Source organism: Canis lupus, chromosome 27 (genome assembly GCF_003254725.2).
Source record: "Canis lupus dingo isolate Sandy chromosome 27, ASM325472v2, whole genome shotgun sequence".
NCBI classification, from domain to species: domain Eukaryota; kingdom Metazoa; phylum Chordata; class Mammalia; order Carnivora; family Canidae; genus Canis; species Canis lupus.
The window spans coordinates 11,348,993-11,365,978 of record NC_064269.1 but is presented as its reverse complement, the minus strand read 5'-3'; the positions used below and the strand labels follow the sequence as shown (position 1 = coordinate 11,365,978).

The 16,986-nt window shown below is 40.4% G+C and overlaps 1 protein-coding gene across 2 annotated transcripts in view; it reads right to left on the bottom strand.

Moving 5' to 3' along the window:
- Window positions 1-16,986, bottom strand: part of PRICKLE1 (prickle planar cell polarity protein 1) — a 110,940-nt gene that overhangs the window by 93,419 nt on the left and 535 nt on the right. The gene's annotated exons all lie outside the window — the stretch shown is intronic.

The following is a 16,986-nucleotide window of genomic DNA, read 5'->3' as shown; positions in this document are numbered from 1 at the left end:
CCCGGGCTGCCCCTGAGATTCTGATTACATCATTAGCTCTCTGTACTCGCAGGAGTCAAATTCTTGACTTCTACAAATTGGTGACTTAACCAACATTGCTGTCAAAGATTGTGATTATTTTATCCTAAAAAATAAGAAAAGCAAAGCAAAAGCAATGATCTTTACAGTTATCATGTGTAGCAGGAGAGGCACGATCACAGAGATTCTCTAAGATAGCCTTCATTTGGGGAGCCTGGGTGGCTAAGCCTGTTAAGTGACTGACTCTTGATTTTGACTCAGGTCATGATCTCAGGGTCCTGAGATGGAGCCCCACCAACAGCTTGCTGGATGTGGAGCCTGCTTAAAATTCTCTCTCTCTCCCTCCGTCCCTCTGTACCACTCCCTCCTGGCTCAAGCTTGTGCTCTCTCTAAAAAATTTAAGACAGCCTTCATTTTATTTTATTTATTTATTTTTAAGTAGGTTCCACACCCAGTGTGAAGCCCAACATGGGGCTTGACTCTGAGATCAAGACCTGAGCTGAGATTAAGAGTCAGATGCTTAACGGACTGAGTCACCCAGGTGCCCCTAAGATAGCCTTCAAGGTGATACTATTCTCTAAATTTCAGCTGAGAAGGAAAACATATTATTAATTCTCTCTTAGCATTGGTATAGAGTTTTTTCAAACTGTGTCCAGGAAATGGGTCCCCTCCACCTGGCTGGGGAGGAGACAGGGGCACTGGGAGTATGGAGCTGTGAGTTGCCAGGTAAAATACACGATGCCCAGTTAAATTTGCATTTCAATTTTTTTTTTAAGTTTTTATTTATTTATGATAGTCACAGAGAGAGAGAGAGAGAGACAGAGACACAGGCAGAGGGAGAAGCAGGCTCCATGCACCGGGAGCCCGATGTGGGATTCGATCCCGAGTCTCCAGGATCGCGCCCTGGGCCAAAGGCAGGCGCCAAACCGCTGTGCCACCCAGGGATCCCTAAATTTGCATTTCAGATAAACCACCAATAATTGCTTTAGGGACATGCAATATTTGGGACACACTTATACTAAAAATTATTAATTATTTATCTGAAATTCAAATTAACTGGGCATCTTAAAGTGTTTTCTTATTTTGATAAAATCTGGTGGTCCTATCGTGAGTCCTTTTTCTACCTCCCAACAAGAGCAATCCTACTTTACATGCTGGAGTTCCAGATAATCTTGTGCTTGAGAAAAGGGTTCACCTATCAAAAAAAAAGTTTGAAAACCATTTTGCTAGAGGAATCCAGGCAACACTCTGAACTCCACTGTCTGTGGATTTCCCATCAATAAAGCAGAGTGCGTCTGGTTGTTGTGAAAATCAATTAAAGCTTGTAAAGCCCTTTGAAATTGGCATGTTCAGCTGCATATGCTACAAAATATTTATCACATGCCAGACTGCCTGAAAACATCCTGATTAACAATAAGATGGCAAAATTCTAAAAGATGTAAAATCACAATTTTAAGATCACCATATTGAAGACGCGCATATTGAAACGCAGTGGAACCTTCTAACCTAAGATGCGTGCGAGTTTATCTTTGAAAAACAAACACACGATTTGCTTTTAAAATTACAGTGTATTGTTATGGATTTTTTTTTTCAGCTGAATCATAGTTTTTAAAATAGGAGTTCAAGAAAACAATCAGGAAATGAAGAAAATAGTTCACCTCCTATGAGTCTATTGTCTGCTATTTCTGCTTGGTAAGGTTTTTTTAAGCTTGAAAAAAGTTCTTATGAAAACAAAACAGAGATACCAACACAATAAAACACATCTGGAGGCCACTTGGTGACATTCAGGGTTCTTTTCTTTCCCCCCAACCATTAGCTTTCACGGAAAGCTCTTACAGTTACTGAAAGCGAATGTCATGAGAGTATAACACTCATTATATAATGTTGTCTAAACACTTGAGGCTGAAGTTGAAGCCTGGCAGTGAAAATGAAGAGTAAATAAATTTAGACTGTGGCAACATAACAATGACACGGCACAGTGTAAATACCTGGTAGCCTGGGCAGGTAAATGCACCATTTAAGGAGGAGAATGGAGAGCTTTCATTCAAAGCAGCTCAAAGTCAACCACAGGGAAGAAAGACAGGATCACGATTCAAGTTGTCGAAATTCCTATCTTACTTCTGCTGGAGGTTTTATAAAGGTGGAAATGAGTGCATGACCAGGAGCAATCATTAATGTGAGGGCCACATAAAAAGCCTAGCAATTCTCTGAGTACCCTGGTTGTCTCACCTTTCCTGCCTCTGCCCCCCCACATTTCCTCCTGCCCAGAATGAGTCATTCTCCAATTGGGATGGCACAGCCCACTCCTGCGCCGTCATTAACATCCAGCTGGGTCACCTCCCCTTCTCCGAGGCCTTCCTTAATAATCTGCACAGAACCAGTGACTTCTTCTGCTTTTGCCTCTGTGCTGCTGTGACATTTCACTCTTCCTGCCTCTACCATATTTCCCGAGGAGGTGCTTCGACGTCTTCCTTCCCTACACAGCCATGAGCTCTGTAAGACAAGAGCCACTCCTATCTAAGGTCTGTATTTCCACAGCCCAACACGGTGCCCAGCTTGACCACAGGGCTCAACGGAGGTGTGCTGAAATGAAAATGATGCCTCTAGATTGAAATAAAGATGGGAAAGTTTACCATTAAATGGTTAATGCGTATTTGTAAATGCCATGTGTCTTGACTTGCTGAGAAATGAAAAAAAGGCACAGAAAATGCAAAAGGGCTACCATCACTTAAAAGCAAATAAATGGTCAGCAGAAGAGGCAGAAGATGAAAGGTTCTGTGTATCTCCTTCAGGAGCCAGAACAACAGAAACCCCTGTGAACTATTCCCAAAACACCTCTGCAAAAGTGTGCCAACTGTGACCTGGAGGGCCAGCCTCCCAACCAAGGACATCTGCGACTTTATTCCTGGCCCGCCCTCCAACAGTCTGCTGAGAAGGCCCACAAAGGTGTCATTAAGCAATGGAATGCCTTCCTGCAGCTCTTTCACACACTCATTACCAGTTGATAGCGTTTGATCTGGGAGTCATGGCTGAAATGACCCAGATTCAAACTGGTGATTATTAATGTCACATTTATATAGATGCTCCTTCCTATTAGAACAGCACTTCATAGTCACTTATGAACCTGCCAGGAGATGTGCCACGGCTCATTGCTATGTTCATCTGAACAATTCATAAACTCCATCTTCTTAGATATAATACAGATGGTACACTGCTTCCCAGTGGGCCATTTGTAACTTCAGGCTCAGCCTAATTAGAATGTGAATGAGATCCAAGGCCCTAAGAATTTGCTTAAAAGTTACCGAGTTAATTAATCACAGTGCTATAAAAATGGAACACCCAGGCCAGTAGGTGAGGTGACATATGCCAACATGTAGAGTTTAAGAGTAATAGAGAAAGGGTTTCACCACTTGCTGCATATTTTCACCAGCTTTTATTTGGGGAGTGGGGGGAGAAAAAAATAGTATTACGGTTTCAGAAAAGAGTAGGAATGCAACTAAAATGGGTATTAGGCTATTTTTAATAAGCCCTCTCTAAACCTCCCTAAATTAATTCCAATTTGGTCAGTGGACACACACATGTTAAAAGAGTTATAATCATAATGTGATTACATAAGCAAGTGAACATACTGCTTGGAGTTCTACTTTATAAGTTTTCCACATTTCCCATGCATCAACACAGTGCTCACATTTCTAATTCCTGGTATGAATATAAGTATGCCATTGTTGTAACTATATTAGATTAATAATTTGCCCTTAACATTACTATATTTTTTAAGTTCCTCATATTAAACTGTAATATAACCTAGTAAACCAGACTTTTGGTAAGGGGAAGTATATATTCTCTTAGGTCTTTAAAATATGGCTATTGTTGAATTTTGAACTGGCCACACTGAATCATGAATAAGGAAACCATTTTTTAAAGTGTCACCTGGCTAATATGAATACTTTTGAGTTGACTGTTAACTAACTCTAACCAGGGACTTAGGTAGGGATAATTAAGGATTTTTAAAAAATCAGCTCCAATTTATTATCAATCCTCCTTGAAGTTACAGCCTCCAAGTCCAGTATTTTAGAACTAGGAAATTCTGAGCCTAAAAAGTCATCAGGACCCTTTTATGTTTGAGGAAACCAAGGCAGAGAGTTGATAAGAAGTCCAGGTAATTAAGTGACTTATCCAAAATCACATGCAAGTTAGTAGTAGGAGAGGCTAGAATTATCTAAAAACACTTAATATAGAATGAACACATGGGCGACCGGGTGGCTCAGCTGGCTAAGTGACTGACTCTTAATTTGGGCTCAGGTTGTGATCTCAGGGTTGTGAGATCAAGCCCCCTCATTGGGCTTCACGCTGAGTGTGGAGCCGTCTGCCCCTCCCGCTGCCATGCACACACTAGCTCCCGTACTCTCTTTCTCTAAAAAAAATTTAAAAAGAATGAATATGAAAACAGCTATATCTACAAACAATGAAACATTGTCAAACAATTCTGTATAAGTCACAAGTGCTTGCTTATTTTCCCTCTTTTCTTTTTTCCTGAAAAATTCAACTACAGATGTCCATTCATACAGGAACCGCCAAGCAGAACTCCTTAGGAAGGTGTATCTTGTCCTAACAGGCAGCTTCTTCAACGGTTCTGGGAAAACTTGGTGAAACCTCCAAAGATGCAGCAAAGGCAAACAAGATGAATTTGCAAGTGCTTTGTGTATGTTGGAGGTATTAGTCTTTTTATTAGTAAAGACGCCCCCACCCCTCAGTTAAAACATGTAGTTTCTGGACAAATAAGTGGGTTTAGCTCATTAATTGGAGGGTTGACCCACTGCCCATTTAGCCCTGGAACCTAAGACATTAAAATAATCATTTTAAGCAACCAGGTTTCCTAGTAAGCCAGTTGAAATCACTTAGAGGATTAGCTTTTCACCTCTGGAATTTAAGTCAGAGGATTTCTTGAGTGAAAGATGGCCCATTATCCTTGTTTTAACATACAAGGCAACACCACAAGTCTGTCTGAAGATACTGCCTCTATTTTCGTAAAGATTATCAAGTAGCATGGATACATTACGAAGAGGGACAACACATAACATCCCTGCTTCAAATATTCAATCTTCCATTAATATGGAATCTGCCTGCTATTTGGTTACATTTCACTGATCACTTTGTGGGAGAAGGAGGAGAGGGGAGGAGGGGGCATTCGATCTGTCTGTCTTTTTCCTCACACTCTTATCATGTTCCCCTGGCTTTATTCAGATAAGGAAGGAAACAGCTTGGAAACTTTAACTGCAAAAAGAAAACAAAACAAAAAATCCACACAGACTCAAACAACACACAGAAGAATCTTTGTTCTGAAAATTTTCACTCAGACAAAAACCAAATACTGGGTTCTATTTGTCTTTATTTTTTATTTTTTTAAAGAATTTATTTATTTATTTATTTATTTATTTATTTATTTATTTATTTATTTATTCATGAGACACACACACACAAAGAGGCAGAGACACAGGCAGAGGGAGAAGCAGGCTCCATGTAGGGAGCCCAATGTGGGACTTGATCCTGGGTCTCCAGGATCACTCCCTGGGCCAAAGGCAGGCCCTCAACCGCTGAGCCACCCAGGTGTCCCTTGTCTTTATTTTATATATAACATTGAAACAGTCCACAAAAAAACAAACAAAAAAAAACCCCATCAAAACACGATCCACCCATGCCTATCCTGTAAAACAAGGGTGGCCATTCCCTAACTTTATTATAAAAATGAGAATATAAGCATAAAGCTCTCTAATTTGCTCAGCCATACATACTATCAGATTGGAGAGGGAGGGCCCTAATTTGAAGCACAGCGAGCTCCTTATACTTTTGCAGTCATTCATTCTGCAGGAATTTATTAAGCACCTTCTGTGTGCCTCTAAGACTGATGGTAAAGCAGTAGCGAGCGTAGATTTGTTCATGGAACAGACGGCTATAATAAGTAAGTTTGTCTGATAGTGCTAAGTGCTACGGAGAAAAGGGAAGCAGGATGAGGGGTCTCAGGAGTGCTGGGTGATGGCTGGGGCAGGCAAGGGTGCCGCTATTTTATACAGGGTGATTAGGGAAGGCTTCCCTGATACCAGATGCCTGTTGAGCAGAGACCTGAAGGATAGGGTGAGCTGTGATCCCACCTGGAAAAACCTGCACTTGTCCTTTTATATTAGCTTGTCAAGTCTAGTCAAACAAGATTAGCTGTGAAGCGTCAGGAAAGTGAAAACTACAAATAATAAAGCTTTATACAATACTTTGACCCAGCTCTCAATTTATCTCCAATGATCCTTAAACCCTGTTTAGCTACAGCTTAATCTTTTTCCTAAAATGCCTCACGGTATCTCTTCACATAATGACTAAGAAAAAGAGTTTTCCAGTTAAATTGTGCAAACAACCCAAGTAGATAATGCAGGTAGAAATTTCCACTCTGAGGTCCTGATTATGTGATCTGGCAATGGGCATACAGTAGAAAAAAGTGAGCTGAGGTTAGCTGATTTTGCCACTGGTCATGCCTGTACAGCGGAAGTTCAAAAACAAATTGGACAGTTATCCAGGTTTTATTATTTTTCTTTTTATTTTTTTTTAGTTATCCAGGTTTTAGAATGGTGAGTTTTTAAAGTCCTCCTTTTAACTAAAAATAAAACCCCACCCATAAAGAATGGCAACATGTAACAATAAAAAAATCAACTAAGCTAGGTAAGTATAAATTTCTGATTTTGTTTATACTATATAGACGTAGCCACAGATACTGACTGATTTAAATTTTTTAAATTTACTCTATGCTCTATGGATTAATTTTTAAAAATTTACTCTATGCTACTAACAGATAATGATAGGAAATACTCCAACTTTTCAAAGACCAAAGAAGAAAAGCAAAGAAACAAAATGGGCAATAAATTCCTTTAATCAACTTCTATAAAACTATGCAACTAAGAATTTTTCAATGCTTCGTAATAAAACTTTCAGATGCATCAGTTATTTGATTCTTATCATATTTTATTGAGAGTCTCTAATTTATCTTACTTAGAATGAAATATATATATACATTTTATGAGTATATATATACTCATATTTTATTTAGAGTCTCTAATTTATCTTACTCAGAATGAAATATATATATATACATTTTGGTCATAAACCTCTGTATAGTATGTATCTGGACACTTTTAAAGCACTTCAAATGTTATGAAGTATCTGATATGGAATTGTGTCTATAAAAGGATCAAAATAACTGTTGGCCACAAAAAAATAATAGTTATAATTAGCTAGCTTACTTCACTGAAGAAAAAAAAGGAATTGGCATTTTTGTTGTTGGAAAGGAAAAAAGGCTTAATCAGGCACAGCCTTTATTAGGAAATTTGTATTGATAAAAATCTTTCTAAAATGCTTAGCCTTTGTAATTAAAAATATTTTAAAAATAAGACTTAAACTTGTAATGCAGTTGTAAATCTGTTAGATAAGCTCTGAAATCTTTATGGTGATAATGGCCGGGTTAGATTTCTTAAACTAACACACACTAAGATGATCACAGAAAACTGGACAGTCATTCATTCATTCAATACACATAAGCGCCAAAAGGGAAGGACACACAGGAAAAACTATGTTTTTTGTAAGATAAACTGTTTTTTAACAGAATGTTAATTACACTTTCAAATAATATACTCTTTTTTCCCAACCTCCAGTACCTTTTTCACTAGTACCTCTGTATTAATTTTTATTTATTCATTTTCCCCTTGTTGTTTATTATTAAATTGTTCTTTGAATCTGTTATAGCTGACACACAACGTTACATTAGTTTCAGGTGTACAACTTAGTCACTCAAATTCTATATTTGTTGTGCTGTGCTCACCACAAGTGTAGCTGCCATCTGTCACCATACAAGGCTATTATCATACCACTGGCTGTATTTTTCCTATGCTGTGCCTTTTATTTCTGTCACTTATTCATTCCAAAATTGGAAGTCTGTGCTCCCCCTTACCCATTTTTGTAATCATTAGTTTGTTCTATTTATTGCTCTGATTCTGCTTTTTTTTTTTTTTTAAATTCCACATAGGAATAAAATCATATGGTATTTGTCCTTTTCAGTATAATTTATTTTGCTTAGCATAATACCCTCTAGGTCCAACCATGTTGTCAGAAATGGCATGATCTTGTCCTTTTTCATGGCTCAGTACTATTCTATTATTTATATTATACATTATATACACACACCACATCTTCCTTATCTATTATGGCTGAGTAATATTCATATATGTATATATATGTGTATATATATAAATACATTATGCACACACACACATCACATATAAGTAAGCTTATCCATTCATAGATCAATGGACACTTAGGTTGCTTCCATATCTTGCCTATCGTAAATAATGCTGCAATAAACATAGAAGTACACACATGCATCTTTCTGAATTTTTGTTTTCATTTTCTTTGGGTAAATAAATACCCTGTAGTGGAATTACTAGATTACATGGTATTTTTATTTTTAATTTTTTTTAGGACCCTCCTGCTGTTTTGCACAGCGGCTGTACCAACTTACCACCAACAGTGCACAAAAGTTCCTTCTTCTCTACATTCTCACCAAGACTTGTTATTTCCATACTTCTGAATTTAAAGCAATGAAATCAGCTGTTAATCTGATTTCTCTACATTCTCACCAAGACTTGTTATTTCCATACTTCTGAATTTAAAGCAATGAAATCAGCTGTTAATCTGGACCCAGAAAAACCAATCAATCACTGTGGAGTATCCCAAATGTCTGGAAACATAAGGAGAATAATGTATTCTGTTGTTTCCCGGATGAACAATTATATCCATTGTTTTAAATTTGGAAAGGTATCTGAAAGCTGACAAAGAACATATTGAGCATGTTATTTGAAAATATAATACTAGGGATGCCTGAGTGGCTCAGTGGTTGAGTGTCTGTCTTCGGCTCAGGGCATGAGCCCGGGGTTCCAGGATCAAGTCCCACATCGGGCTCTCTGTGAGAAGCCTGCTTCTCCGTCTGCCTGTGTCTCTGCCTCTCTCTCTGTCTCTCATGAATAAATAAATAAACTCTTAATAAAATATATAACACTACAATTTCAAGAAGTCTCCTGACTTCTTGGGCTCTCTGTATTTGTCAGGAATCTACCATGTGCCAGGCACTGTATTGGGCACTGGGTTCACAATGGTGAACAAACATGGCCCTCCTTCACATTAATTACCATCTACCCCAAAGAGCAGAACACAGCTATTCCTGGAAGTGGGTTAGAATGACATCTATACATTTTTGACAGCAACATTAGGAATAAACATAGAGGTAATGGAAGGAAGGGGAAAGATGGAAGGAGAAAGGAAGAAGGAAGGAAAGCAGTTCAGCCTCCTAGGATTAGAAACATAACATTTTAGAACTAGAAGGCAATCTTAGAGATCATCTAACTTGGTGGCTCTTAACCACAACTGTGCATCGAATTACCTGTGATGCTTTCTCAAGCTAAATGTGCAAGACCCCACCTAAAACCTACTGCCTTAAAATCTCTGTGTATTATTTGTCTTCTGGAAAGGCTCCATAAGTGTTTAGGATTCAAACCTTTGGTGAATATATACTGATCTAACCTAATTCCCTCATTTACATATGTGGAATTTGAGGCTCAGAGAGGTTAAGAGGCTGACCCAAAATCACACAGCTCTATTACGGTCCAATTTTTCTGATTTGTCAGGAAAAGACTGTAGAATAAACTTTTTCTGCAGTATTATGCCACTGTCCATTCTGGAAGCTCTGCTTGAGAAGAAACAGGATAAACTGACCAGTACTTGCTAAAAGTTACTGAACCAAAGTAAAAAGCCTGTGTCTATGGACAACACATACATATAAACAACAGAAGACCCATCATACACCATAGTAACCTTGGTTGCTTCCTCCTTAAACAGCCAAGTCAAGCTAGTTTAAAACACTCACAAATAAATATCATTATTCCCGTCAGTTCCTCATTTCAGCACTGCAATGAATCATAATTGTGGTCTTCATGGGTAAGGAGGTGAAGAAGAGAGTGACTTTTCTGGTTTATTCCTTAAAATTCAGAAAGTTAAAAAGGAACACAAACAAACCCAACCATCTCTAATACCTCACTATGAAGAAAGCCTGGTCTGCTTTGAACACGTTTGGCAGTACTTAAGGACATGTTTTTGGCTATTAGCCTGGCAAGCTGTTTAAGCTTATAGAAGGCCCACAAAGGGAACTTATATGATTAAGTTAGTTAAACACAAACATCTTCTCTGTATATTTTATTCCCTCCCTTCACATTCACAAAAACTTAAAAGGCTAAACATTTTAGAACGAGGTGAGGGAAAGCAAGTTATTTATCACTTCAGCTTCTTTCTCAAGGCCTGTGTAAATAAGAACTAAGGAACTCAATGAAATTATTCAGATGATCCTTGCAATGAACAAAGCTAAGCGTCAGAAAGCAGTTCAAAATTCCTCTGAAGCATATGTATTTTCTTACAAGAAACATCTGTGATTCTCTAATGTACTTCAGACCTAACTTTATCTCTTTCTAAAAATTATGTAACATGCATACACTTCCAGCACCAAACATACTTATTAATTACATAGTCACAGAGGAATTTAAAACGCCGTCTTTTTTTTTTTTTTTTTTTTTGACACACACTATAACAAGTATCTCAACACTGGAGCACTAAGCAGTCTTCTCACATAAAATCTAACAGTTCCCTAAATTGTTTGGAAGTGATGTTTTAAAACAAAACAAAATGCCACACTATCTAGCTCTTTTTCACATCCTAACTAAAGAGCTTAGATTATTCAAGCATGTAAATAACATAGTTGGAAATATCAATTACGGTTAACAAGTCATGAGTGTCTTGAGAAGATTACCATATTATTTGCTTATCAGTGAGATAAAAGGGAAAAAAAAGAAGTGCAAATGCTTTTGGTGAAACTGTAACATGGTTTAAAGCAGTTTGCTATTTTTAGCCTGAAAGAGGGGTGTGTACACATTTGTACTCTGCGTGAGTGTGTGTGTGTGTGTGTGTGTGCTTGCGCATCCAGAAGACAGCATTTTAACTAGGGCAGAGGAGCTGGCCAATATAGGAAAGGGTTTTAATAGCCTTTCTATTTCAACCGTAGTTACTGTGGGTTTTGTCACTATAGCAATGGGGCTGGGTGGGGTGCATATCTGGCAGGCTGGGGTGCTCAGCTGGTAGAGCAACATCAACCTCATTTTACCTCAAGCTGAGCAAATTTCTCTAAGAAGGTTTCCTTAACTGAAAGACGGTTTTCAAGGATAAAGGAGAAGTCTGAGCATCAGTTGGTGGGCACTTCTTCCCAGTATACTGCTATCCCAAGGCCCACCTCATACCCCCTACACCGGATCAAAGTCCTTCACCCATTAATGGTAGCACCTTGGATTTAGCCAGTAAGCTAACCTCCAGGATCCCAATGATCCCTAGCAGCCTGGGCTAATTTCAGCTGTCTCTACAGGGGCTACATGAAACATGGCATTTACAAATTTGGATTATACAGCACTATTTATTACACTATGGAAGATTTCCAAAAATGCCAGAAGAGATGTTGGCATTTATGCAAGTCAACTACTGTTCAACCCAAAGAAGCACTATATTCTATAGGATGTTTTTTGCCCAGTACTGAAAGAGCCTATGTGAAAACACCTTAATTAGGACCATCTTAGCACCTCAGTCATTGGATACCCTCTAGCTCTAGGTGTTATGTTTCAAATGGGCCAACAAACCATCCTGGAAACAGAGCCCCCTACCCCCCAGTCCTGTAACCAATCCCTTCGCTCCAAATCCTGAGAGTGTATATTTTCTTATTTTCAGATTTAATAAGTCAAGTATATCTGGTAGCTATTAAAAGATTTAAACCACTACCGTTTTAAAAGGTTTCAGTGTTCAGAGATTTCAAGCCCACAGAGGGGACGGAGCTGGAGGGTTTGGGTTGCTGCAGAATGGTGGAATTATTAGCTGGTCTCCCCTACCCCCCTTTAGAGAATATTCTTATTGATCGCTCTCTACTCTTCTAATGTGTTTTTAACACATGATCATGGGCTCACAAAGTAAAATAGAAGAATCTGAAGAAAAGACGGTGTACCAGATAGTCTCCAGTGACCGAAAAAGATAATGATAATGATAGATTGCTAAAGAAGGGGTGGGGGGGGGGACTTGAAAACGTTAGCTGCTTACAATATGGGATCAGATAACCTTTTCCCCTCTTACTCTTTGGGGAAATCCAAACTACTGTACAATGTTTCTTTAAAATTTCCTTTAATGAACAGCTCAGTTATGTTTGCTCAAAGCAAAGGGCCATCCTAGAAAACCACAGTCAATATTGTATCACGTTAAGTGGGGCTACTTTATATCAGACTTTTTTTTTTAAGGCAACAAAAATGGGGTGGGGGCAAGAGGTGGTTATAAAAAACTTCACAGGAAACCAAATAGCCTTTATTTAAATTAAAAGCAATCACAGCCTGATTCTTGGAACATGCTTCGAAATGCTTTTTGGCATGCAGCTGCTACATGCCGCCAATATTGTGTGTAATTGGAAACATTTCAAACAGAATTGTTACCAAAGTCAAAGACCATAATTGCTAGCGGTGGGATCTGTGTCTCAGATAAAAGAAGGGCAGCTGAGTGAGAGCGCACTGCACCGAGGAGTCTACTTATGGGTCTGCATCTGACTGCAAGATTTCCACTGTATTATTGACAAATCTTTGCTTCCAGAGACCCAATGAGAAAAGAAGTAAACAGAGAAGCATACACAGACCAAAAGCTGGTGGATGCTATAAATCAGCAACTGGGACAAAACTCTTAGGAGTATATGACTTCAGGACTGGAACAACTGAAATAACACAGCCTTGACTTTTTTTTTTTTTTTTCCCCTGAAAGTGCAATCCGCTAGATATGAAAGGCACCTCCTCCAAGAGTTTACCCCCAAATCAACCAGGGAGAAAAATGCAACTGCAATTTCACTGGTCACTAGGATCACTTAGGACCCAACTTATGGACCGGGGTGGGGGGGGGGGGGAGCGTTAAGTAAAGGTAAACGACAGCTGCTTGCTAGTTTACAGCTTTAAGTTTTCCAATGTTTACTTTGGCATCTGCTTTGCTGACATTTTTATTTGTATTTTAAATTTAAAATCTCTCTTTACAGGGAAATGAAGCTGGAAAGGCCTAATCAGTTCAGGCTGGGCAATCATTCTTGCTCTTGGAGAGGTCCCTCCAAAAGTGACCAAGATGCATTGAGGGTTTAGCCTAAACAAGCGAACGAAATGGAGACACAAGAGGCATTATTACATTTGCTCTGAGACGTCTGATCCCCCCCCCCCCCCCGCCCCAACTTAGTAACTGGAAGTAGAGCCCCTGCACCACTGGCGCGGGACTGGCTCTTGGAAAAATCGTGTCATTCTGGCACACGGGAGAGGGATCCCATTAGCCTGTCGTACCTCCGCGCCAGAAGTGTCATGACATCAGCCTGCTGCACCTTGTAAAGCATGTCTCTTCCCACCATCCCTCCTTCAGGAGCGAGGGAATGAGGGGAGCCCAGGCTCAGATGGACCCCCCAAGCAATTTCAGGCCAGATGTCTTCCACCGCTGCAAATGTCCCATCCCCAACCCGTGTGCAGTTACCCTCCTTGGTTTCCGTTGGGCACAGCCATCAAGGGGCATCCTGTCCATTGCTGGGGTGGGGGAGGCTGCAGGGGTACACCTGTGTGCATCCGAGATAGGGAAGTGGGGGGGGTGCTGCTGCGGCTCCCGGTGCCACCTCCGTCCCTGGCACCTCTCCTGGAGCGCTGGCTCCATAGGCCGCCTGAGGTTTCGAGGAACTGCAACAATACACGACTTGGCACCCAGAGGACTGTACTTTCTTCTCCCAACGTGTCTGCTCTCACACCAGCCTTCCAAAGATACTAGCACACGGTACGGAAATGCTTTTATTCTGTGACCAGAAGAAAAAGCAGTCATGGTCCCCCTAGAACATCAACCAACCAACCAGCCACCCAAGAAATGCAATCCCCTCTCGTCCCTAACTCCTATTATGGAATGATTGCACATGGATTTAAGCAAACTGAATATTCTCACACTCATAGGAGTTAAACAACTGGTATTGTTTTTACATAAAATGAGGAGAAAAGAGAGCTAGTTTTCTAAGAGGAGGGAGTCCCTCCTGGGCAAGTGGCATCTTTCACATTTCTATGCACAGACGAGAATCACTTTGACTTTTTAAATGACTTCCCTTTTTTTCCAAAGGAAAAATTTACTTTTATGAACTACTTTAACCAGGAAAGTAACTGCAATTAACTAGAACACTGATAATGACAATGTTTTCTGAAAATCATTTCTCGTAATATTGGGAAACACACACACACACTATAGGTAGAGGCCATTAAAAGAATTACTTAATTACCGGCAAATACTTTTTAAGGATTTTTAGTCCATTTCATGAGTACTATGAACAGTTGCTCCTAATATTCAACTTCTGTGTTTCTGTGTTCAAGAAATTATAAAAGTTTTTGGAAAAATTCTCTTGCAATACCACTTTTTAAAACAGCTTACTTTGGAAAGTCCTTCATTAGAGAAACCTCAACTTTTAACCTTTTTTCTTTTCTTTTGTATCTTCTCATTATTATCAAAGGAGAAGATATTAGTAACAAGCAGACTTCTATCCACATCTGACTCTAAACTTAATAGTTTAGCTATTAACCCTCTAAGGGTTTTTTTTTTTTCCTTCCCAGATGATATTAGATTTTATTTGCATGACCAAAGCTGTCTCACTGCAGAGACAAATGGTGGTTCCATGGAACTTGATTATAAAAACATGATAAACTTTTAAATTTTCATTGACATTGCTAGCAGAACTGATTGAATCTGTCATTTTAGTAAAACATATCACTTTTCTTTTGAGAAAACCTGTAAACCAACAGGGCCACTCAGTGATAAATCAACAGTAAGTACCAAATTAAAGATGGAAAGAAAAAAAAAAAAAGGATGGAAAGATTAATTTACCAAACCTATTTGCTCACATCAACATGGCTACCCTCTGTGTACCATCCAGTTTTTCCCCCTTTCTTCTTCCTTCCTTCCTTCCCTCTCCCTCTTCTCCCCACTCCCTTCCTTCTTTCCTTCCACCCCTCCTTCCTTCTAGGTCTATTCACAAGAATGAGTCACTATCATTAGCCATGACTTATTAAAACAGATTTTTGAGTTCATCAGCAAGTGTGCTAACTCCTGACTGTGGGTAACGTCCATTTATTTCCAGAATCTTTAGTTTTAATGTGTGGAGCACATGCATTGTTAACCTTTAAATCCTTTGTATAAACATTTCTGGTAGAGCTTGTAAAATATCTCCTTCTGTGTTTCCTGACTCGCCAGTTGATGGCATTTAGAAACCCTCTGGTACCAGCAGGTGCTGTATTTTGCTTTCTTCAGGCTCCAGCTGGGCTACAATGACAGATTCCTGTCCCAGGCCAAACCCCACCACCTAGGCTAGGACCACATTGGAGGCAAACTGAACCGGGCCCCACCAGACAGCAAGATAAATGGCTGCTGTTTAAGTTTAAAATCCCTTGGTGGGAGTAAATATTGTTCCAGGGAAAAAGGCTTGACAAATATTGCGTCATCCTTCCAGAGCTGTCTTGATTAAAGCAGAATCTTTGGATTAAGTTGGTGCTCAATTCCAAATGTATCTATCTTGCTGTCGTGGGATTCTCCCCCCCCCCCCCACCCCTTCCTAGAGTCTGAAAACACATATTGTTGAGGATGGTCAAACAAGACTGCCGCCTCCCCAGGGGCTGGAAGTCCACTCCTGATAATAGAAGGCGGCTGAACAGTGACACTTCACTGAGGAGAATGGAGACAGCAAAGGCTTAGTGGGAAAAGGCCAGTTGTCACCTAAGTGACAGGCAACAGCTGAGCTCACACATCTGGAGCCAGACCAGGGCAAACACTCGGCAACCCTTGCCCGTCTACACCTTGGGCCTGTCTGAAAGGATAGATAGAAGTTCCTTTTCCTCCGAAAGTACCTTAAAAAAAACAATCTGCTGGTGTGAACCCCCTCAATTATGTAACGCCAGCTGCACACACAGCCTTCGGAAGTATGGATTAAAACGAAGAGGTACCCAGAACTGTAAGGCACGCTCAGCTACAATTTCATTAAGTATCCACTGGTCCTTCATAAAATCCATCGGAAAGTCGCATACACACGCCTGCTTTTTATAGCACAAACGCATCTGAACCCCTCCGGAGAGGCAACAGCTTTACATGCTTTTTTTTTTTTTTTTTTTTTTTTTTCTCTCCTTTAGGCAGGTTCCCAGGGTGTGCTCTTCACCTTGTTCATGGCCGCAGCCCGGCCTCCCTTTCTCTGTTTAAAATCAGCCACCAAATACGTTTGGGTTGTGATCCTGAATCCTCCTTAGGCAAGCTGGACCTCAGCGCGGTGCCAGCCCGTCTCCCTCCCCCCACCCCCCACCCCTGCCCCCCATCTCAGTCTTCAGCCTCCCGAAGACAATCGGTGGACAATTTCCCCCAAAGTCCCCCAAATAATACGGCCCTGCGGATCCTCACAGGCGATGCCGTTTGGCTTTTCTTAGAGGGCAATGAAAATTTAACAGCTTTCTGCTGCATCCCTGAGCCCCGGGTCCTGCTAATTATTAACATGCCCAGCGTCTCCAACTTTTTCTGCCTGAAGGGACGAAGATGCTCCCATTCTCTTCCACATACGTGCTACATTCAGAAAAACACCTTTGTCGGGGCGGGGGGTGGTGGTGGTGGGGGGGAGCTGCTGCAGCACCCCTGCCAAAAAAAGCAATGGGCCCTTTGCGCAGAGCGCTTGGGGAGAGCATCAGCACCCTCCCTCCGGACGCCAGTAGGTGACAGGCGATCCTAAGCGGCCGACACATGCCAGCGCACCGTCGCCTCCCTGCGCCCCCCTCCCCATCGCCC